This window comes from Cheilinus undulatus, linkage group 9 (genome assembly GCF_018320785.1).
Source record: "Cheilinus undulatus linkage group 9, ASM1832078v1, whole genome shotgun sequence".
Taxonomy (NCBI): Eukaryota; Metazoa; Chordata; class Actinopteri; order Labriformes; family Labridae; genus Cheilinus; species Cheilinus undulatus.
In genome coordinates, this window is record NC_054873.1 from 51,067,544 (window position 1) to 51,089,889 (window position 22,346).

General features: G+C 41.1%; 1 protein-coding gene across 2 annotated transcripts in view; it reads right to left on the reverse strand.

Annotated features, from left to right (window-relative positions):
* btbd11b (BTB (POZ) domain containing 11b) overlaps window positions 1-22,346 on the reverse strand; it is a 152,379-nt gene that overhangs the window by 77,082 nt on the left and 52,951 nt on the right. The window lies entirely within an intron of this gene.

Genomic DNA, 22,346 nt, shown 5'->3' on the forward strand with positions numbered 1-22,346 from the left:
CACCAGGAATATAACTGCAAAAAGGAGGCCATTGTTGGGACGTCCAGAGTTTAACCCTCAGCTTCTAAAGGTGGAGTCCTGCTGGAGGACTCAGATGGTGAGGCCTTCAATGACCTCTTTAAAACACTGAAGTCCTGATTTCACCCACACATGTTGGACTGTGAATGTCTCCAGCAGACTCAAGGTTGACAACTGCGAGGTCATGCATCATCTTTGCATCTGTTACCATGGTCCTCGCTAACCTGCACACTGTCTCACTACAGCGGCCATGTTTGAGACTCTGGTTCCAGGGTTATGGTAAAGTTCCTTTAACTCAGAGTCCAGACTCTAAACTCCCATGATTCATCGAGTCCATCTCTCTGATGATCTCTGACATACAACACAGCCGTGTCACCGCCATCCACCCGTCGCTCTGATATGTCTGCAGGAAGGAGAGGAATAGGCATGAACAACATAAAGGTAGCTAATGCGACATGGCGTGAAGTGATTCATGAAGACGACCAGCACACGTTCAAACGCGGCTCACGTGAGCGCGGTCAAAGGACGATTAGCGACCTTGTGTGCAGGAACGCATGTAGAGGGAACACACATGCTCCCAGGCGCTTCATGGCCACGGCACATGTCACATGTGCACAAACAGACGGGTCACCGCTGGTTTGGTTGATTCAAAGACGGAAGAAGAGATTTCACGTGTCTGATTTAAACAGAGCAGCAGGTGTGTAAGAAAAGTTCTAGGGCCAAGACTCTCAGGTCTTACTCAGATCCACCATCAAGAACAAGGCTGTAACACAAAGTCAGCTTCATTAACTTATGTTAACATTTCCATTTACACCAGAGCGGAGGAATGATGAAGACTTCTGGCCAAAACTGATGATATTTACACTAGATAAAGGCCAATATTTACACCAGATAAAGAGCGATATTTACACCAGATATAGAGCGATATTTACACCAGATAAAGAGCGATATTTACACCAGATATAGAGCGATATTTACACCAGATATAGGCCCATATTTACACCAGATATAGGCCGATATTTACACCAGATATAGGCCGATATTTACAACAGATATAGAGCGATATTTACACCAGGTATAGAGCGATATTTACACTAGATATAGGCCAATATTTACACCAGATATAGGCCGATATTTACACCAGATATAGAGCGATATTAACACCAGATATAGAGCGATATTTACACCAGATATAGAGCGATATTTACACCAGATATAGAGCGATATTTACACCAGATATAGGCCAATATTTACACCAGATATAGGCCGATATTTACACCAGATATAGGCCAATATTTACACCAGATATAGAGCGATATTTACACCAGATATAGAGCGATATTTACACCAGGTATAGAGCGATATTTACACCAGATATAGGCCAATATTTACACCAGATAAAGAGCGATATTTACACCAGATATAGGCCAATATTTACATCAGATATAGGCCGATATTTACACCAGATATAGGCCAAAATTTTCATCAGATATAGAGCGATATTTACTCCAGATATAGGCCAATATTTACACCAGATAAAGAGCGATATTTACACCAGATATAGGCCAATATTTACACCAGATATAGGCTGATATTTACACCAGATATAGGCCAATGTTTACATCAGATATAGGCCTATATTTACACCAGATAAAGAGCGATATTTACACCAGATATAGGCCTATATTTACACCAGATATAGTGTAATATTTACACCAGATATAGGCCAATATTTACATCAGATATAGACCGATATTTACACCAGATATAGGCCGATATATACATCAGATATAGGCCTATATTTACACCAGATAAAGAGTGATATTTACACCAGATATAGGCCAATATTTACACCAGATATAGAGTGATATTCACACCAGATATAGGCCAATATTTACACCAGATATAGAGTGATATTTACACCAGATATAGGCCAATATTTACACCAGATATAGAGTGATATTTACACCAGATATAGGCCAATATTTACACCAGATAAAGAGTGATATTTACACCAGATATAGGCCAATATTTACATCAGATATAGAGTGATATTTACACCAGATATAGGCCAATATTTACACCAGATAAAGAGTGATATTTACACCAGATATAGAGTGATATTTACACCAGATATAGAGTGATATTTACACCAGATATAGGCCAATATTTACACCAGATAAAGAGTGATATTTACACCAGATATAGGCCAATATTTACACCAGATATAGAGTGATATTTACACCAGATATAGGCCAATATTTACACCAGATATAGAGTGATATTTACACCAGATATAGGCCGATATTTACACCAGATAAAGAGCGATATTAACACCAGATATAGGCCGATATATACATCAGATATAGGCCTATATTTACATCAGATATAGAGTGATATTTACACCAGATATAGGCCAATATTTACACCAGATAAAGAGTGATATTTACACCAGATATAGAGTGATATTTACACCAGATAAAGAGTGATATTTACACCAGATATAGGCCAATATTTACACCAGATAAAGAGTGATATTTACACCAGATATAGGCCAATATTTACATCAGATATAGAGTGATATTTACACCAGATATAGGCCAATATTTACACCAGATAAAGAGTGATATTTACACCAGATATAGAGTGATATTTACACCAGATAAAGAGTGATATTTACACCAGATATAGGCCAATATTTACACCAGATATAGAGTGATATTTACACCAGATATAGGCCAATATTTACACCAGATAAAGAGTGATATTTACACCAGATATAGAGTGATATTTACACCAGATATAGGCCAATATTTACACCAGATAAAGAGCGATATTTACACCAGATATAGGCCAATATTTACATCAAATATAGGCCGATATTTACACCAGATATAGGCCAAAATTTTCATCAGATATGGAGCGATATTTACACCAGATATAGGCTGATATTTACACCAGATATAGGCCAATATTTACACCAGATATAGAGTGATATTTACACCAGATATAGGCCAATATTTACATCAGATATAGGCCTATATTTACACCAGATATAGTGTGATATTTACACCAGATATAGGCCAATATTTACACCAGATAAAGAGCGATATTAACACCAGATATAGGCCAATATTTACACCAGATATAGGCCGATATTTACATCAGATATAGGCCTATATTTACACCAGATATAGTGTGATATTTACACCAGATATAGGCCAATATTTACACCAGATAAAGAGCGATATTAACACCAGATATAGGCCAATATTTACACCAGATAAAGAGTGATATTTACACCAGATATAGGCCAATATTTACACCAGATATAGAGTGATATTTACGACAGATATAGGCCAATATTTACACCAGATATAGAGTGATATTTACGACAGATATAGGCCAATATTTACACCAGATATAGAGTGATATTTACACCAGATATAGAGTGATATTTACACCAGATATAGGCCAATATTTACACCAGATAAAGAGCGATATTTACATCAGATATAGGCCAATATTTACATCAAATATAGGCCGATATTTACACCAGATATAGGCCAAAATTTTCATCAGATATAGAGTGATATTTACACCAGATATAGGCAAATATTTACACCAGATAAAGAGCGATATTTACACCAGATATAGGCCAATATTTACATCAAATATAGGCCGATATTTACACCAGATATAGGCCAAAATTTTCATCAGATATAGAGCGATATTTACACCAGATATAGGCTGATATTTACACCAGATATAGGCCAATATTTACACCAGATATAGAGTGATATTTACACCAGATATAGGCCAATATTTACATCAGATATAGGCCTATATTTACACCAGATATAGTGTGATATTTACACCAGATATAGGCCAATATTTACACCAGATAAAGAGCGATATTTACACCAGATATAGGCCAATATTTACACCAGATAAAGAGCGATATTAACACCAGATATAGGCCAATATTTACACCAGATAAAGAGTGATATTTACACCAGATATAGGCCAATATTTACACCAGATATAGAGTGATATTTACGACAGATATAGGCCAATATTTACACCAGATATAGAGTGATATTTACACCAGATATAGGCCGATATTTACACCAGATATAGAGTGATATTTACACCAGATATAGGCCGATATTTACACCAGATATAGAGCGATATTTACACCAGATAAAGAGCGATATTTACACCAGATATAGGCCGATATTTACACCAGATAAAGAGCGATATTAACACCAGATATAGGCCAATATTTACACCAGATAAAGAGTGATATTTACACCAGATATAGGCCAATATTTACACCAGATATAGAGTGATATTTACGACAGATATAGGCCAATATTTACACCAGATATAGAGTGATATTTACACCAGATATAGGCCGATATTTACACCAGATATAGAGTGATATTTACACCAGATATAGGCCCATATTTACACCAGATATAGGCCGATATTTACACCAGATATAGAGCGATATTTACACCAGATATAGGCCAATATTTACACCAGATATAGGCCAATATTTACACCAGATATAGGCCGATATTTACACCAGATATAGAGCAATATTTACACCAGATATAGAGCGATATTTACACCAGATATAGAGCAATAATTACACCAGATATAGGCCAATATTTACACCTGATGGACCAGTATTTTCCCCTGAAACAGATCGGTATTTGTAGTCCTTATGCGCTGACATTCCCAGTTGAAATAGGCCAGCATTTACAGTTGGCACTTACCGATTTTTTCAGCTGGTATAAGTGGATTATTATGGCTGATATGTGGAGATAGATCAATTGTTTTCTAAGGGACAGGACACGATCAGAATTGACTTAAAAGCCCTTCTCACTGATGAGTGCCTCATACTCGAGCATGGTTTAGCCCACCTTTCTGCAGACCAGTCGTCATTAATCAACTTAAATAGCTAGAATTAAGCAGCGAGTGGTTTGAATTCAAGCTTAGCATGAAGAATCCTGCTAAAACATTTTACTCGTTAGCTTGAGGCGGTTTCTATACTCTACAGCCAGAGAAGCATTAAAATCCAAAGAGCTTCAGACAGATTAGCACAGAGAGGACAGTACTGTTGCATTATTAAAAGCATGATTGCACGACTGTTGTTGCACAGGAACTCTTTTTTGCAGTCATTATTAATTGCACTGTGCAGTCAAATGACATGAGAATTCATGGAGTTATGAGCATGGCGCTGGCTTTATGAGTTCTGAGTAAAATGAGAGCAGAAACACCCAGAGGCCTGTCACACTTTAATATCATGCTGTCAACAGTCCGGCAATGGAAAGTCTGCCTGCTGGGGGTAGGAGTAGGGCCGGGTAATACCCACCAAAATAACACGCAGATATTTTTAAATGAATGTTTGTGAACATTTTTTACAACAGATGAGGTCATGATGCCTGGATGACAAACTGGGATATAAACTCACACCATGGCTGTTAACACAGAGACAGATCAGGGCAGTCCGGGGCTCTTTTTGGTCTTTTTTATCATCATCAGTGGAAATCTGCTGTCTGAATAGTTGAGAAACACTGACAACCTTTCCTGACACAGAGGTTCTATCCTGTTAAATTTGTGTTTCTAATGATCAGTGGGATCAGTACGGACACACACTTCATGATCTTCAGTCTAAACTGCACTAATGTTTGTGAGCTAAAAAGGACTTTTCCTCTCAGCTTCCACACACTTATCCAAACATTGTCGGGGGTTTTGTTGCAGACAGTTTGCAGGAGTCTGTATGCACGTTTTTCAACCTGAAATGGCCCATGATCGGGTCATCCCCTCAAACCTTAATGCACATTATATAAATATGTTGGCAGCATCCACAGAAAAGGGGGGAACTGTCAAGCTTTCTCAGCTTTTAGCTGGTTCCAGTCATTTTCACAGGTTTTAATACAAAACCCAAACATACTGACAAAAACGAGGAATTATGAATGCACGATAATTACGATATCCCATATATTTTACATGTTTTATTATACCGATAATTAAATATTACTGATAAAATCAGCTGGTAATAACAGCATTTGTTAACCCCACACAAGACTACACTTTCCAAACAGCAGGTGGCGTGGCAGGATGTGGCCCGTCAGTAAGACCCAGAGAAGAAGAACCACGACCTCAGAGCTTTACTGGTCTTCTCTGGACTAATGTGGCGCTTTCTGGTGTTTCAGAGAATAACATGGCTGCGTTTATAAAACCTGCTCTGTAACGGCACCGAGGCGAGGAAAACTCCAGCGTTAACACAACAGATCTCATAAGTGACGAGTCATCATCTTTACTACAAAGCGGTACTCAGCGTGTGGCTCTTCTGTGATGATTTGTGGCTCTTTTATTTCTCCAGAAAACCTTAAAAAGGAGAAAATGTTTGCTTTTTTCACCATTTTTGCCACTTTCCACCCATTGAAGCTATTTTTGCCATTAAACACCCCCTTTTCTAATTTTTTGGCCATTTTGCAACTTTTGCTACCTTTTCTTTATTTTTTCCACTTTTGTCACACTTTTGGCCTTTTCACCATTTTTTGCCACTTGTTGCCCATTTCAGCTACCTTTTCCCGTTAAATACCACTTTTTCCTTTAATCCCAAATTTTTGCTTCTACTTTTTGCCACTTTTTGCCCATTTTTGCCCTTTTTCACCATTTTTTCTCCCATTTTGCTAATTTTAGCCACCTTTTCCATTGCATACCACTTGTTTCCTACTTTTTTCCCATTTTTGCCACTTTTTGCCCAATTTAGGCATTTTCACTCATTTTTTCTACTTTCTGACCGTTTTTCCACTTTTTCTCCCATTTTCATCCATTTTTGCTGCATTTTGACCGTTTTTTCCACCTTTAACTCATTTTTATTACTACTTCAAGCCGTTTTTACCACTTTTCACTGCTTGGATTGTGGCTCTTGCAACTAGGCGCGATCATTAGTTGCTAGCATTAGCTGTTGGCATTAGCCACTAGCATTAGGCATTAGCATTATCTGCTAGCTTTAGCCATTATAATTAGGTGCTAGCATAAGCTGCTAGCATTTGGCAATAATATTCAATAATACCCAACTGCAGCCGCAGGTACTGTACAAAACACGCTCCCTACAAAACACGCTTTCTACAAAACACGCCCACTTGTGCTATTTGCTTAGTTTAAGGTTACCTTAGATTAGTTTAAATAGGCCTTAATTAGCTTTAGGTTAGGTTTAGCATTTCAATTTCCACTGGTTAGGGTTAGAATTTATTTACTGTATGGTGTTTTGTACGGAGCGTGGTTTGTAGTGGCTGCAGCTTGACCCTTCTCATTATATTAGGCGCTAGCATTAGCCACTAGCATTAGCCGCTAACATTAGGCAACAGCATTAGCTGATAGCATTAGCCACTAGCATTAGCTGCTAACATTAGGCATCAGCATTAGCTGATAGCATTAGCCACTAGCATTAGCTGCTAACAGCAGGCATTAGCATTAGCTGATAGCATTAGCCACTAGCATTAGCTGCTAACATTAGGCATCAGCATTAGCTGAGAGCATTAGCCACTAGCATTAGCTGCTAACAGCAGGCATTAGCATTAGCTGATAGCATTAGCCACTAGCATTAGCTGCTAACAGCAGGCATTAGCATTAGCTGATAGCATTAGCCACTAGCTAGTTTTATTTAGTCTGATCACCAGTGACATCAGCTCAACCACACTAAAGAGTTTAGGATGAAGGACCCACTCTTCAGACTTGACCTCCCTTTAGGACTTATGTCAGTGCATATTTAGATTTTTTATGAAGAACATCAGCTGTCTTTACGCTCTGACTAAAAATAACACGGCTGTCCCCAAACCTCTCCATGTATGAAAGACCAGAGCCTGACATTTACCCAGACGTATGTATGTGTTTATAGCGGCTTCATTTTATCACTGAGGAATGCACTCTTATAATCTGTTTATAACAGAAACAGAATTTAGTTATCAGTATTGGTTCTAAAAAAATACTTAATGTGCGTCACTAACCAGAACATTCTGGTATATTCGTGCTGCCAAACTGTCCTCTCCTCTTAGAAACAACGCTGATCAGCAGGACCACAAACAGCAGGAAAACAAGATCTTCAGACGGATTTTTGTTGCTAAATTACACCAACACTGGTCTGCGTTCACACGGTTATATCTGAAAACAGAACTCAGTGAGAGATGAAAAAGCTCTCTGATTGGTCAGAATTCCCTGCAGTTTATGAATAAAAACAGTAAACAGTGACGTGACTTTGACACTCTGACTCAGATAAGTCTGAGTCCCAGATAAACCTGAGGGAGCGAGCTGCTAACTTTAGCCTCACTCTACTCAGCATACTCCCATCACTGACACGGTGACCCTGGGATGACTCCATTAGATAGACATGTGGGGGGGAGACAGTCCCTGGAACATCACTAGAGCTACAGTAGCTCTATCTGAGGTGTAGACACAATCCCACCAGCACATCCATGATGTTTAAACGCCGTTCTCTACTAACGGCTTCACGTTAAAGCCAGCGTGGTTACATCCATGATGTTTAAACGCCGTTCTCTACTAACAGCTTCACGTTAAAGCCAGTGTGGTTACCTCCATGATGTTTTAACGCCGTTCTCTACTAACGGGTTCACGTTAAAGCCAGCGTGGTTACATCCATGATGTTTAAACGCCGTTCTCTACTAACGGCTTCACGTTAAAGCCAGCGTGGTTACATCCATGATGTTTAAACGCCGTTCTCTACTAATGGGTTCACGTTAAAGCCAGCATGGTTGTATTCCTGGAGAAACTCTCACTCAGGCACAGTTGGTTTTAAAACTCTTTTTTCAGTCCAGTTTTCTGGGTCTGGACGTTTTCCAGCTCCTGTCATGCAGCCAAGTGCATCAAGCAGCACGGATGAAGCGCCACAGCCGACTGAGCTGAAAACAACTTGTGCTGGTCGTCGGTGAGCAGGGCGGGGCTGGCTGGGTTTGGGTTTGGACCACCAGAGCCTGTGGGGGGCTGGGCTTCAGCCACCATCAAATATCGGTATTGAGCTGAGCAAGAGTGACATGATGAGGAGGGACGGATCATCCCTTCATGGGCCAGGGAGGAATGTGGGCCAGGGCTGTGATGGGACATGAGGGGAGATGTGGCGGCGCTGATTAGAGGGGCGAGGAGCAGAGGTCGGGTTTGATGGTGACGAAGAGTAATCACAGAGAGAGGGACACTTCAGACATGAAGGTTAGATTTACTAGAAGAACTGTTCTCACTTCTCTGGGCTCTTTGCCTTTACTTGAGGAGAAAGAGAGAGAGAGAGAGGGAGAGAGAGGGAGAGAGAGAGAGAGAGGGAGAAAGAGGGAGAGGGAGAGAGAGAGAGGGAGAGAGGGAGAGAGAGAGAGAGAGAGGGAGAGAGAGAGGGAGAGAGAGAGAGAGAAAGAGAGAGAGGGAGAAAGAGGGAGAGGGAGAGAGAGAGAGGGAGAGGGAGAGAGAGAGAGAGAGGGAGAGAGAGATGGAGAGAGAGAGAGAAAGAGGACATACACCAAACAGCACTGAGACCAGGAATTGATCCTGCAACCAGCATCAAGAAGAATTTCTACAGGGATTTGTTCTGGTTCTTAAAACCTGAGCATGTTTTCACATCAGGCACAGCTGTTTTTAACATGTCTGGGTACAACCCCATCATTACTGACGGGATTTCATATTCACTAAACAGGAGAGACCAGGGTAAAGGTCCTGCCGTCCAACCTTTCACTGAAGAGCATGAATAGATCTCATATATAATCATAGATTTCATCCTTCACATCGATTATTCAGTCATGATTTTGATCCATATGGAGCTGATAAATGTAGGACTAGTTGTAGCCTGTTAGCTAGTTAGCAGCTTGTTTTTGCTAGCATGCTGTCGTATTTATGGACTCAGAAAAATATCAAAAAAGTTTTTTCCAACGTACTCAGCACATTTAAGAAAAAATGATTTGAAGGGTTTATAATGTCCATGCATCCATCCATGCATTCATCCATCCATTCATCCATCCATTCATCCATCCATCAATCCATCCATCCATGCATCCATCCATGCATCCATCCACCCATTCATCCATCATGCGTCCACCCATACATCCATCCATGCATCCATCCATCAATGCATCCAACCATCCATCCATCCATCCATCTATTCATCCATCCATCCATTCATCCATGCATCCATTCATCCATGCATCCAACCATGCATCCATCTATCCATTCATCCATGCATCCAACCTTCCATTCATCCATCCATCAATTCATCCATGCATCCATGCATCCAACCATGCATCCATCCATCCATCCATCAGGAACCGCCTCATCTGGCTCCTTGTGACAGGAAGAAGCAGTGTCTCTACTTCTGGCTCAGCTCCCTCTTCACCACCACAGTCCGGTCCACAATACTTCAGATGCTGCACCGATCGCCTGTCTACCTCACGGTCATTTCCCCCCACTCCTGAACAAGACCCTGAGGTACTTGAACTCCTTCACTTGGGACAAAGAAACTCCCACCACCTGTTTTATAATGTATATTTCTATATTTGCAAACACAAAGAAAGCAGAAATGAGCCTTAAGAACAGGATTTATGAGAGACGAAAAGCTCCAGTAATTTTCTTTTTGAATCAAATATTCGATCAAACAGGATGAAAACCTGTAAACCACTAAAATGTTCTTAAAGCTGCAGGACTGCAGTCTAAAAAGATATTAAAGTAAATTTGGACCTAGCATAAAGCACAGTTCACAGTCTGTAGCCACTGGGCCTCCATCTTTCTTTCACTGGATGAAATAAAGTTAAAAATAAGAATATTTCTAAATAGCAGCAGGTAAACAGCAGAGAGCTGGACGCTCAGGTATCTCAGTAACGTCTGTGTTCTGTTTTCCTGCCTCTGTTTTCCTCTGTCTTCTTCGTCTTCTTGGTGATTTTTGTTTCGGCGTGCTCCTCTGCGGGGAGCGTCCGCTCTGAACTGATTGATGTGAAAACAAAATAAAGGAGACAGAAGGAGAAAAATGATGGAGCTGCCTCCAACACAAGGAGTAGAATCCCACTGAGGGCTGAACGCTGAAGTCGTCACAATCAGGTTTCTCTTCAGAGTTTGTGAGAGCCCCGGCCGTCAGGAGCTGCTGAGGATGTTCACATGTCAACATCAAGGAGAAAATCAGGAGACTGACTACAAACACAGGTCAGGATTTAATACTGTGTGGTTAACTCAGAGGTTCTTCAGGATGATGAACAAATCACAAATCACACAATCACTCTAGTCCAGATAAAACCTTGCCATTGACTAGGGACCTGCCCCTTCACCCACTGACAGCTGGGAGAGGCTCCACCGCCCCTGAGACCCTGAACGGGATAAGCGGTGTAGATAATGGTCCAGATAAGACTGGGACAACAGCAACAGCAGGTACACCTGTGGCCTTACTGAAGGAGGCTTTTAAGGCCAAAGAGGCCGAGCTGAGGCTGACCTATGACCTGACAAACAGCAGCAACACACGGTAGTGTCATCAGCCACGGATTATTATCTATATCTGCTATGATGTGGTTCTGACACTTGTAAGGCTTAATTTGAGAGAAAGGAGGAGGAGGCAAGGGATGATGGGAAATGAAGCAGATAGTAAATCATGAAGTGCTTCCCTCCAACACTAACCCCAAAGTCCCGGCGTACAGATCTAGAGGAGGACTTCCCCGCTCTAGCTGATTAAATTTAGACTCCTGTCCTCCCAGTAGGTCCAGACTCAAACAGCAGGAGCAGCAGAAATGGAAAAGAAACCTGTAAAATGATTTGTTAGCCCACAGGTAGAAGATATTGCTTTCTTCATAAGCTGGAGGAGGAGGTGGATGTTTGTAGACGAGCAGAGGAAGGGGAACGAGAGCTGTGAGGACCGCTGTGTTTGGCTCTCAGCGCGGTGAAGGATGCAGCGGGCGAGGCGTTAGAGAGGAAAATGTTCAGGTAGAGCGAGCTGGCAGCAGAGGTGAAACGCTGCGAGCGCCGGGGTTAAGAGGAGGCTAAATGGAGGAGTTTGTTTCAAAGTCGACTCCAGAACGAGACGATGACTTTCAAACTTGTGAGAGGAGGTCAGAGCGGGTGAGCTGTGAGAGGAGCAGATGTTTCTGGAAGGAAAAAGTCACTAATGTCTCTGCTGTCAAAGTTCAGGAAGGATGAGGGCAGGCGGGTTTAAACGTTTCGTCTAAGGCTGTCAGAGTTAATGCGAGTTGAACGTTAATGCACTTTTAGATCTCATTAATCAGGAGCTAGTTTGTCCACTAAGGCACACCGTACTCTACCAGAGCGACAGCGCCAGCAGCAGCAAAGGGTTAAACAGTATTTACAGTATTTCTAGTGAATTCACTTTGATTTAAAGGGACAGTCCAAACAATTTTCTGAAAAATTCCAAAAGTAGAAATTTCATTCTTTAGTAGGAAAGCCAGAATGTAATGTCCTCATATGTGCCTGCAGGGTCTTAGGAGGTAAATAACGCCGCTTTTCCTGTCTCCGAAGAAGCACCAGTCACATGTGACGCCACTCAACCAATCAGCTCCTGCTGTAATGCTAGGCTGGTGCGCCAACCTGGAAATACTCAGGAGAGCAGAACGCTGAAGAAACATGGAGATACGGAGCGAGTCATGGAGAACTGTCAGAGAAAACAGTGAAAAAGAGGATCTAATGAAGGACGGACTCTAATGTTCTCTGTCTCTGCTAAACATGGCCGTCTGTTTATGGGCTTCCTGTAAAACAGCTGAGTCGACTAGTCTCAGTCCTGAGACAGGACTCATCAGTCTGACAGAGACCCTCTAACCTGCCCGCCCTGATACAATCAGCTGATTCCTGTCAGTCCAGTCTAACCCAGTTTAAATGAAACCAGCAGACTTACAGTAGAAGTGAGAGGATCTAAGGACACCTGTGGCTCAGAGTCTTCTCCATCCACTGAATTATTCCTCTGCTGTGTCTATCTTTAATACCTCGGCTCATTCAGGAGCTCCTAAATAAAGACGATTTATCTGTCAGAATTAAATCAGCATCCTTTCTCTCACCTATAAAATCTTCTGCAGCCACTCAGCAGCAAACAGACGCTGAACTACAGAGAAAACTATAAAAGCTCATTGATTTTTTTTGACATCTCAGACAGGAAGAAGCTGCAGAGATGAGAGAGAGAGATTAGATGAAGGTGATGCTGTCAAACTTTCCCTCACACATTTCTGTCCTGATATTGTGAACGTGCACCGTGACAGTCTGAGAAGATTAAACCAGTAAAATGTAACACCTCCACCCTAGCATGAGTGTTTCACTGTTAACGTGGACAATGGCGTCCCTCAGGGTAACACTCAGTGTGTGACTCTTGTGCACAGCTTCAGGTCAGGAGGTCACACACCGGCCTTCAGAAGAAGAAACCAGTTAGCCAGACTCAGGGCTGTTAGAGACAACGGCGGAGGATAAGAGGCGGAGGACGCTGATTGGACAAAACCAAGGAGAGGAAAATAAACACAGTCAGGCTGTATGGTTTAGGGATGCGCACGGTTCAATTCATTTATAAAATTAGCCAGAGCGAGATGTACGAGTCGGCTAAACTAATCCCCCATCATTTTTATAAACACAGGCGTGGAATCCCAGTCTATGACGCTCTGTAACTGTGAGGAACCTCCCACCACTAGAGGCCGCTGTAGCTTCAGTTAAAGGCCGCTGCCTTCCTCTCTGACACTTCACTGAACGTCAGTCTGAGGAGCTCAGAGGTAGCTCAGCGCAGTGGTTCTCAACCTTGGGGTCAGGATCCCCACGGGGGTCACAAGACACTGAGAGGGGGTCGCAAGATGCTTTAAAAAAAACGTGATATTTTTTAAATTACACTGTTGCCACTTTACACCAATTTTACCAAATGTTAACCCTTTTTCATCACTTTTAACACCAATTTTGCTGATTTTAGCACATTTTTGCCTCTTAAAACCCGTTTGTGTGAATTCTATACCCTTTCCACACTTTTTTTCTGCCTGTTTTTGTCACTTCTAAAACGTCTTGCCACTTTCTGCCTATAGTTGACCCATTATTGCCACTGTTAAGCACTTTTTTCATCCCTTTTTACCCATTTTAACCACAGATAACCCATTTTTGCCAGTTTATATCAATTTTTCATCCCAGTTAACCGAATATCCCCCAATTTTTTTTTGCTTTTTTAAAAAATTTCAGCCACTTTTAATCCCTTTTTACCAATTTTTTTTGCCCGTTTTTGCTACTTTAATCCTAAAATGAATACATCCATCCATCCATCCAACCATGCATCCATCCATCATCCAACCATGCATCCATCCATCCATCCAACCATCCATCATCCATCCATCCAACCATCCATCCATCCATCCATCCAGCCATCCATCCATCCATCCATCCATCCAGCCATCCATCATCCATCCATCCAACCATCCATCATCCATCCATCCATCCATGCATCCATGAATGCATCCATCCATCCATCATCCATCCAACCATGCATCCATTATCCAACCATCTATCCATCAATCCAACCATGCATCCATCCATCCAACCATCCATCCATGCATCTATCCATCCATCCATGAATCCATCCATCCATCCATCCATCCATCAACCATACATCCATCCATCCAACTATGCATCCATCATCCATGCAACCATCCATCCATCCAACCATCCATCGTCCATCCATCCAACCATGCATCCATCCATCCATCCATCCAACCATGCATCCATCCATCCATCCATCCAACCATGCATCCATCCATCCATCCATCCAACCATCCATCCATCCATCCATCCATCCAACCATGCATCCATCCATCTAACCATCCATCCATCCATCCATGAATGCATCCAACCATCCATCCATGCATCCATCCATCCATCCAACTATGCATCCATCCATCCAACCATCCATCCATGCATCCATCCATCCAACCATCCATCCACCCATCCGTCCATCCAACCATGCATCCATCCATCCATCCATCCATCCATGAATGCATTCATCCATCCATCCAACCATGCATCCATTCATCCAACCATCCATCATCCATCCATCCAACCATCCATCATCCATCCATCCATCCAGCCATCCATCCACGCATCCATCCATCCATGAATGCATTCATCCATCCATCCATCCGTCCATCCATACATCCATCCATCCATCCATTCATCCATCCAACCATGCATTCATGCATCAATTCGTCCATCCATCCATCCATCCATCCATCCATAAACAGCCTCAGCATCATGAATGGAGACTAGCTCAGTAGATTTTAGTGTAAACAGCCTCAGCATCATGAATGGAGACAAGCTCAGCAGACTTCAGGCTGACTACAGCAGCTTGTGTCTCTCTGGTGCAGCTCGGCTCCTGCCGAGACTTCATGTTTGCCAGAGTGTTTTTATTTGCCAAAGAACGACTGGCATGCCATTCATATCCTCTCTGAGGGGGCGGAGCTGGCGAGGCTTTATTAACTCCGGTCAGAACAGAAGAAAACGTGTGATGGAGTACTGCAGATTTTCTTTGTTTTCTCCGTAGTGGGGGGGGGGGGGTGTCAGCGTGGGTCAGTGATCAGAAAACAACAGCGAGAGCGTGTTTGTGCTTCTCTACAGACAGCTGAGTGACTGACGGGTAATCTGACCCCACAGCAGACGGCGAACACGCTCCAGCGCCGGTTCATGAGTGTTAGCACACACACAAACAACAGAGAAGAGTGTGTTTCCTCTGCTGTCGTCCTGGAGAAACTAAAGCTGTGAATAATTCAGTCTGACCTGCTGACGGTGACTCTGCTGTTCACAAGGACTTTAAACTCACAGGATACAAAATCCACCTACGGGGGCTCTCTAGTCAGCCTACAGGGGGCTCTCTAGTCAGCCTACAGGGGGCTCTCTAGTCAGCCTACAGGGCTCTCTAGTCAGCCTACAGGGGGCTCTCTAGTCAGCCTACAGAGCTCTCTAGTCAGCCTACAGAGCTCTCTAGTCAGCCTACAGAGCTCTCTAGTCAGACTACAGGGCTCTCTAGTCAGACTACAGGGCTCTCTAGTCAGCCTACAGAGCTCTCTAGTCAGCCTACAGAGCTCTCTAGTCAGCCTACAAAGGGCTCTCTAGTCAGCCTACAGGGAGCTCTCTAGTCAGCCTACAGGGGGCTCTCTAGTCAGCCTACAGAGCTCTCTAGTCAGACTACAGGGGGCTCTCTAGTCAGCCTACAGGGTTCTCTAGTCAGCCTACAGGGGGCTCTCTAGTCAGCCTACAGGGTTCTCTAGTCAGCCTACAGGGGGCTCTCTAGTCAGCCTACAGGGGGCTCTCTAGTCAGCCTACAGGGGGCTCTCTATTCAGCCTACAGGGGGCTCTCTAGTCAGCCTACAGGGGGCTCTCTAGTCAGCCTACAGGGGGTTCTCTAGTCAGCCTACAGGGGGCTCTCTAGTCAGCCTACAGGGGGCTCTCTATTCAGCCTACAGGGGGCTCTCTAGTCGGCCTACAGGGGGCTCTCTAGTCAGCCTACAGGGCTCTCTATTCAGCCTACAGGGGGCTCTCTAGTCAGCCTACAGGGGGCTCTCTAGTCAGCCTACAGGGGGCTCTCTAGTCAGCCTACAGGGGGCTCTCTAGTCAGCCTACAGGGTTCTCTAGTCGGCCTACAGGGGGCTCTCTAGTCAGCCTACAGGGCTCTCTATTCAGCCTACAGGGGGCTCTCTAGTCAGCCTACAGGGGGCTCTCTAGTCGGCCTACAGGGGGCTCTCTAGTCAGCCTACAGGGCTCTCTATTCAGCCTACAGGGGGCTCTCTAGTCAGCCTACAGGGGGCTCTCTAGTCAGCCTACAGGGGGCTCTCTAGTCAGCCTACAGGGGGTTCTCTAGTCAGCCTACAGGGGGCTCTCTAGTCAGCCTACAGGGGGCTCTCTATTCAGCCTACAGGGGGCTCTCTAGTCGGCCTACAGGGGGCTCTCTAGTCAGCCTACAGGGCTCTCTATTCAGCCTACAGGGGGCTCTCTAGTCAGCCTACAGGGGGCTCTCTAGTCAGCCTACAGGGGGCTCTCTAGTCAGCCTACAGGGGGCTCTAGTCAGCCTACAGGGCTCTCTAGTCGGCCAACAGATGAGGATAGACATGCTGCTTCCTGTTTGAACTAACGTCTCTACTCCAGAGGTCATCATGTGTTTTTACCAAACAAGCCAGGTGTTTTTCGTTTCCTGGATGAATCTCACATAAGGATGGAGAAAAGCTGTTAAAGTGCCCAGTCTGGTTAATGCTGCCAGCGACTCTAGAGCATTCTGGGATGATGTTACAGGTTATTCAGGGAGATAGATGGTTATGGAGAGTCCCTGCTGACTGTAGAACACTTGAAGACCTGCTGATACTGTCTAACTGCAGAGAGACTCGTTTTTACCTGCACACGCTCAGACGGAGACGGATGAGCAGTGAGGAGGGAAAGACGGCGAGGAGTGATGAGCCGAGCGGAGGAAGAGTGAAAAGAGAAAATCAATGAAAGCAGGGAGACAGAGACGGACACTCAATAGACCGGAGAGGATTTGGAGAGCAGCGGCTGACAGACGCATCCTCCGCCATCAAATATGACAGCGATACGACGGGCAGAAGTGACCGCCAGCCCGCCGCAGAGACGACAGAAAAACAATCAGAGGGCTGAGAGCATGGCCGCTGTGAGTGATGGACACAGCCACCAGAGTCATCCTCACGACTGCTCTGTAAATATGGAGCCTGAGCCTCCGCCATGTTGGTTTAACTGGAGCCAGACCTGCTCACTAACAGGAGCACCAGTTACACCAGAGCAGGGGGGCAAACTCAGCCACAGAAGGGGCCCAGTTCTGAATCTGGGTCCAACCTGAGGGCCAAACAAGGCCAACATTTAACCATGAACTCTCAACCTCATTTTCACCAGCAATGGATTATGGGAGAAAAAACCTTAGCACTGATGATGGTGAGTTTAAAGGCTCAAAATCTGAGATAGAAATTCAAACTTATGAGCTCAAAAGGCATTTAAAGTCAAAATCATGTTTTTAAAAGGAAAATATATAAGAAAGAGATACATTTTGAAACTACTGGTTAAAAAATGTCAATGCCTGAGAAAAAAGTTATAATTATAAGGTCAAAATATTAACTAAAATTTAAAAATCGAGGATCAAAAAGATAGAAAATAAGATAAAAGGTCAAAAATGTGAATTGAAAAGGTCAAAACCAGAACTTTTCCTGATAACTGTGAGATGAAAACAGAAATCTATTTTTCCACATTCCTGACTTTTTATCTCACTGTTTTAACGTTTTTCTTATTTTTATGACAGAACGAGAATATTTTAAATCACCAGGGTTAGATTTTTACATGTTTAAACTGGAGGAAATCTGCAGATCAGTGGGACAGAATAAAAATATGATAGGATCTGGTGGGCCGGGTACAACTGTACCATGGGCCGGATTTGGGCCCCGGGCCTTGAGTTTGACACCCCTGCTCTGGAGATTTACCTGTCTTATGCTCTGAGGTTCAAATTCACTGTAAGACACATTCTAATCACTGCATCTATGTGGGACAGCTTTCTGGGGCCCAGCCAAAGGGGGGGAGGCAGCAAAACCATGGTCCATTGTAAAGTAAAGCTGTGGTATTTTATATTTAACCTGAATAATAACCACTCTGATCAAACAAACACATTTTAATTCATTTCTGTAGTCAGCAGCCCTCTTAAAAATGTAAATCCTTTTGTTAAAAACAGAATTAAAATAGGTTAAAAAAGCTAAAATGGGTTAATAATGGCGGGAAATGGTGGTAAAGGTGATAAAATTAGATTTTATGTAGCAGAAATGGGTTAGAAATGCCAAAAATTACATAAAAGTGGACAAATATATATATATATATATATATATAAAGGCAAAAATCTGCATATAAAATGGTAAAAGGGTTTAAAAGTGAATCTGAAATGGTGTTGAAGTGGAAAAAAAAGGCGGAAATTTGGTGAAATGGGATGAAAATTGATATAAACTGGCAAAAATGGACATATCAAATTGTGACTTGTGGCTTAAAAAGTGGCAGAAAGGGTTAATAATGGCAGTAATGTGTCAACAGAGCCAACAATAGGCAGAGAGTGGTAAGGTCTGGTTTAGACGTGGCAAAAACAGGCAGAAAAAAAGTGGTGGAAAGAGTTAAAAACTGACAAAAAAGAGGTTTGAAGTTACAAAAATGTGTTAAAATTGTCAAAATTGGTGTAAAGGAGCACCAGCGTAAGTTAAAAAATGTTCCTAGTTCTTTTAAGGCATCTGGAGACCCCCCCCCAGTGCCCCCCCCCCCCCGGTCTAATGTGCCGACATTCCTCTGCATGAACGTTTCCTTATATTATGGAAACGAGGCAGGCTTGTAGGAAAACTCACTAAACCGGCGGATGTGTGAACCGTAAACATTGAGCGGAGGTGGAAGGATACAAAATGGCGAAAGCTGCATCGTAAATTAGTGCCTGACACAGAGGGGGTTCTGGGAGAAATGAAGAGCTGTGTACGTTGTCAACACAGCGCACAGCAGAGACAACATATTTTCTTGGCCCATTTTTTTTGTAAAACTCATTAATTTACCCGGACAACATGTTCCCATCTACAGCCGCTATGCACCGGCTCTCTCCGAGCTCAAGATAACAACAGGATCAAATTACACAGAAATCACTGGAGGCTAATGCCACTACTATAGCCACGCACCTCATACCACCCAGCTAAGAAAATCCTGAAATATCCCTTTAAGGGTCGTTTGTTATACTGCAGTGGGTGACTGCTACATTATCATTCAGAGTTATCTTTCCTTCATTAGAGAGACCAGACAGCAGACAGAGCCGGAACCAGGGGTGAGAAAAGACCCAGGCAGGGTTGAACCCGGGTCAGTCTACATGGGCCGCCACCGAGCTGCACCTCCACAGGTATTATTTTAGTACAGAATATCTAATGTTTGTGGATTATTTCATTAAACTACAGAATATCTAATGTTTGTGGATAATTTCATTAAACTACTGAATATCTAATGTTTGTGGATAATTTCATTAAACTACTGAATATCTAATGTTTGTGGATAATTTCATTAAACTACTGAATATCTAATGTTTGTGGATAATTTCATTAAACTACTGAATATCTAATGTTTGTGGATAATTTCATTAAACTACTGAATATCTAATGTTTGTGGATAATTTCATTAAACTACTGAATATCTAATGTTTGTGGATTATTTCATTAAACTACTGAATATCTAATGTTTGTGGATAATTTCATTAAACTACTGAATATCTAATGTTTGTGGATTATTTCATTAAACTACTGAATATCTAATGTTTGTGGATAATTTCATTAAACTACTGAATATCTAATGTTTGTGGATTATTTCATTAAACTACTGAATATCTAATGTTTGTGGATTATTTCATTAAACTACTGAATATCTAATGTTTGTGGATTATTTCATTAAACTACTGAATATCTAATGTTTGTGGATAATTTCATTAAACTACTGAATATCTAATGTTTGTGGATAATTTCATTAAACTACTGAATATCTAATGTTTGTGGATAATTTCATTAAACTACTGAATATCTAATGTTTGTGGATTATTTCATTAAACTACTGAATATCTAATGTTTGTGGATAATTTCATTAAACTACTGAATATCTAATGTTTGTGGATTATTTCATTAAACTACTGAATATCTAATGTTTGTGGATTATTTCATTAAACTACTGAATATCTAATGTTTGTGGATTATTTCATTAAACTACTGAATATCTAATGTTTGTGGATTATTTCATTAAACTACAGAATATCTAATGTTTGTGGATTATATCATTAAACTACTGAATATCTAATGTTTGTGGATTATTTCATTAAACTACAGAATATCTAATGTTTGTGGATTATTTCATTAAACTACTGAATATCTAATGTTTGTGGATTATTTCATGAAACTACTGAATATCTAATGTTTGTGGATTATTTCATGAAACTACTGAATATCTAATGTTTGTGGATTATTTCATTAAACTACTGAATATCTAATGTTTGTGGATTATTTCATTAAACTACTGAATATCTAATGTTTGTGGATTATTTCATTAAACTACTGAATATCTAATGTTTGTGGATTATTTCATTAAACTACTGAATATCTAATGTTTGTGGATTATTTCATTAAACTACTGAATATCTAATGTTTGTGGATTATTTCATTAAACTACTGAATATCTAATGTCTGTGGATGATTTCATTAAACTACTGAATATCTAATGTCTGTGGATTATTTCATTAAACTACTGAATATCTAATGTTTGTGGATTATTTCATTAAACTACTGAATATCTAATGTTTGTGGATTATTTCATTAAACTACTGAATATCTAATGTTTGTGGATTATTTCATTAAACTACTGAATATCTAATGTTTGTGGATAATTTCATTAAACTACTGAATATCTAATGTTTGTGGATTATTTCATTAAACTACTGAATATCTAATGTTTGTGGATAATTTCATTAAACTACTGAATATCTAATGTTTGTGGATAATTTCATTAAACTACTGAATATCTAATGTTTGTGGATAATTTCATTAAACTACTGAATATCTAATGTTTGTGGATTATTTCATTAAACTACTGAATATCTAATGTTTGTGGATAATTTCATTAAACTACTGAATATCTAATGTTTGTGGATTATTTCATTAAACTACTGAATATCTAATGTTTGTGGATAATTTCATTAAACTACTGAATATCTAATGTTTGTGGATTGTTTCATTAAACTACTGAATATCTAATGTTTGTGGATTATTTCATTAAACTACTGAATATCTAATGTTTGTGGATTATTTCATTAAACTACTGAATATCTAATGTTTGTGGATTATTTCATTAAACTACTGAATATCTAATGTTTGTGGATTATTTCATTAAACTACTGAATATCTAATGTTTGTGGATTATTTCATTAAACTACTGAATATCTAATGTTTGTGGATTATTTCATTAAACTACTGAATATCTAATGTTTGTGGATTATTTCATTAAACTACTGAATATCTAATGTTTGTGGATTATTTCATTAAACTACTGAATATCTAATGTTTGTGGATTATTTCATTAAACTACTGAATATCTAATGTTTGTGGATTATTTCATTAAACTACTGAATATCTAATGTTTGTGGATTATATCATTAAACTACTGAATATCTAATGTTTGTGGATTATTTCATTAAACTACAGAATATCTAATGTTTGTGGATTATTTCATTAAACTACTGAATATCTAATGTTTGTGGATTATTTCATGAAACTACTGAA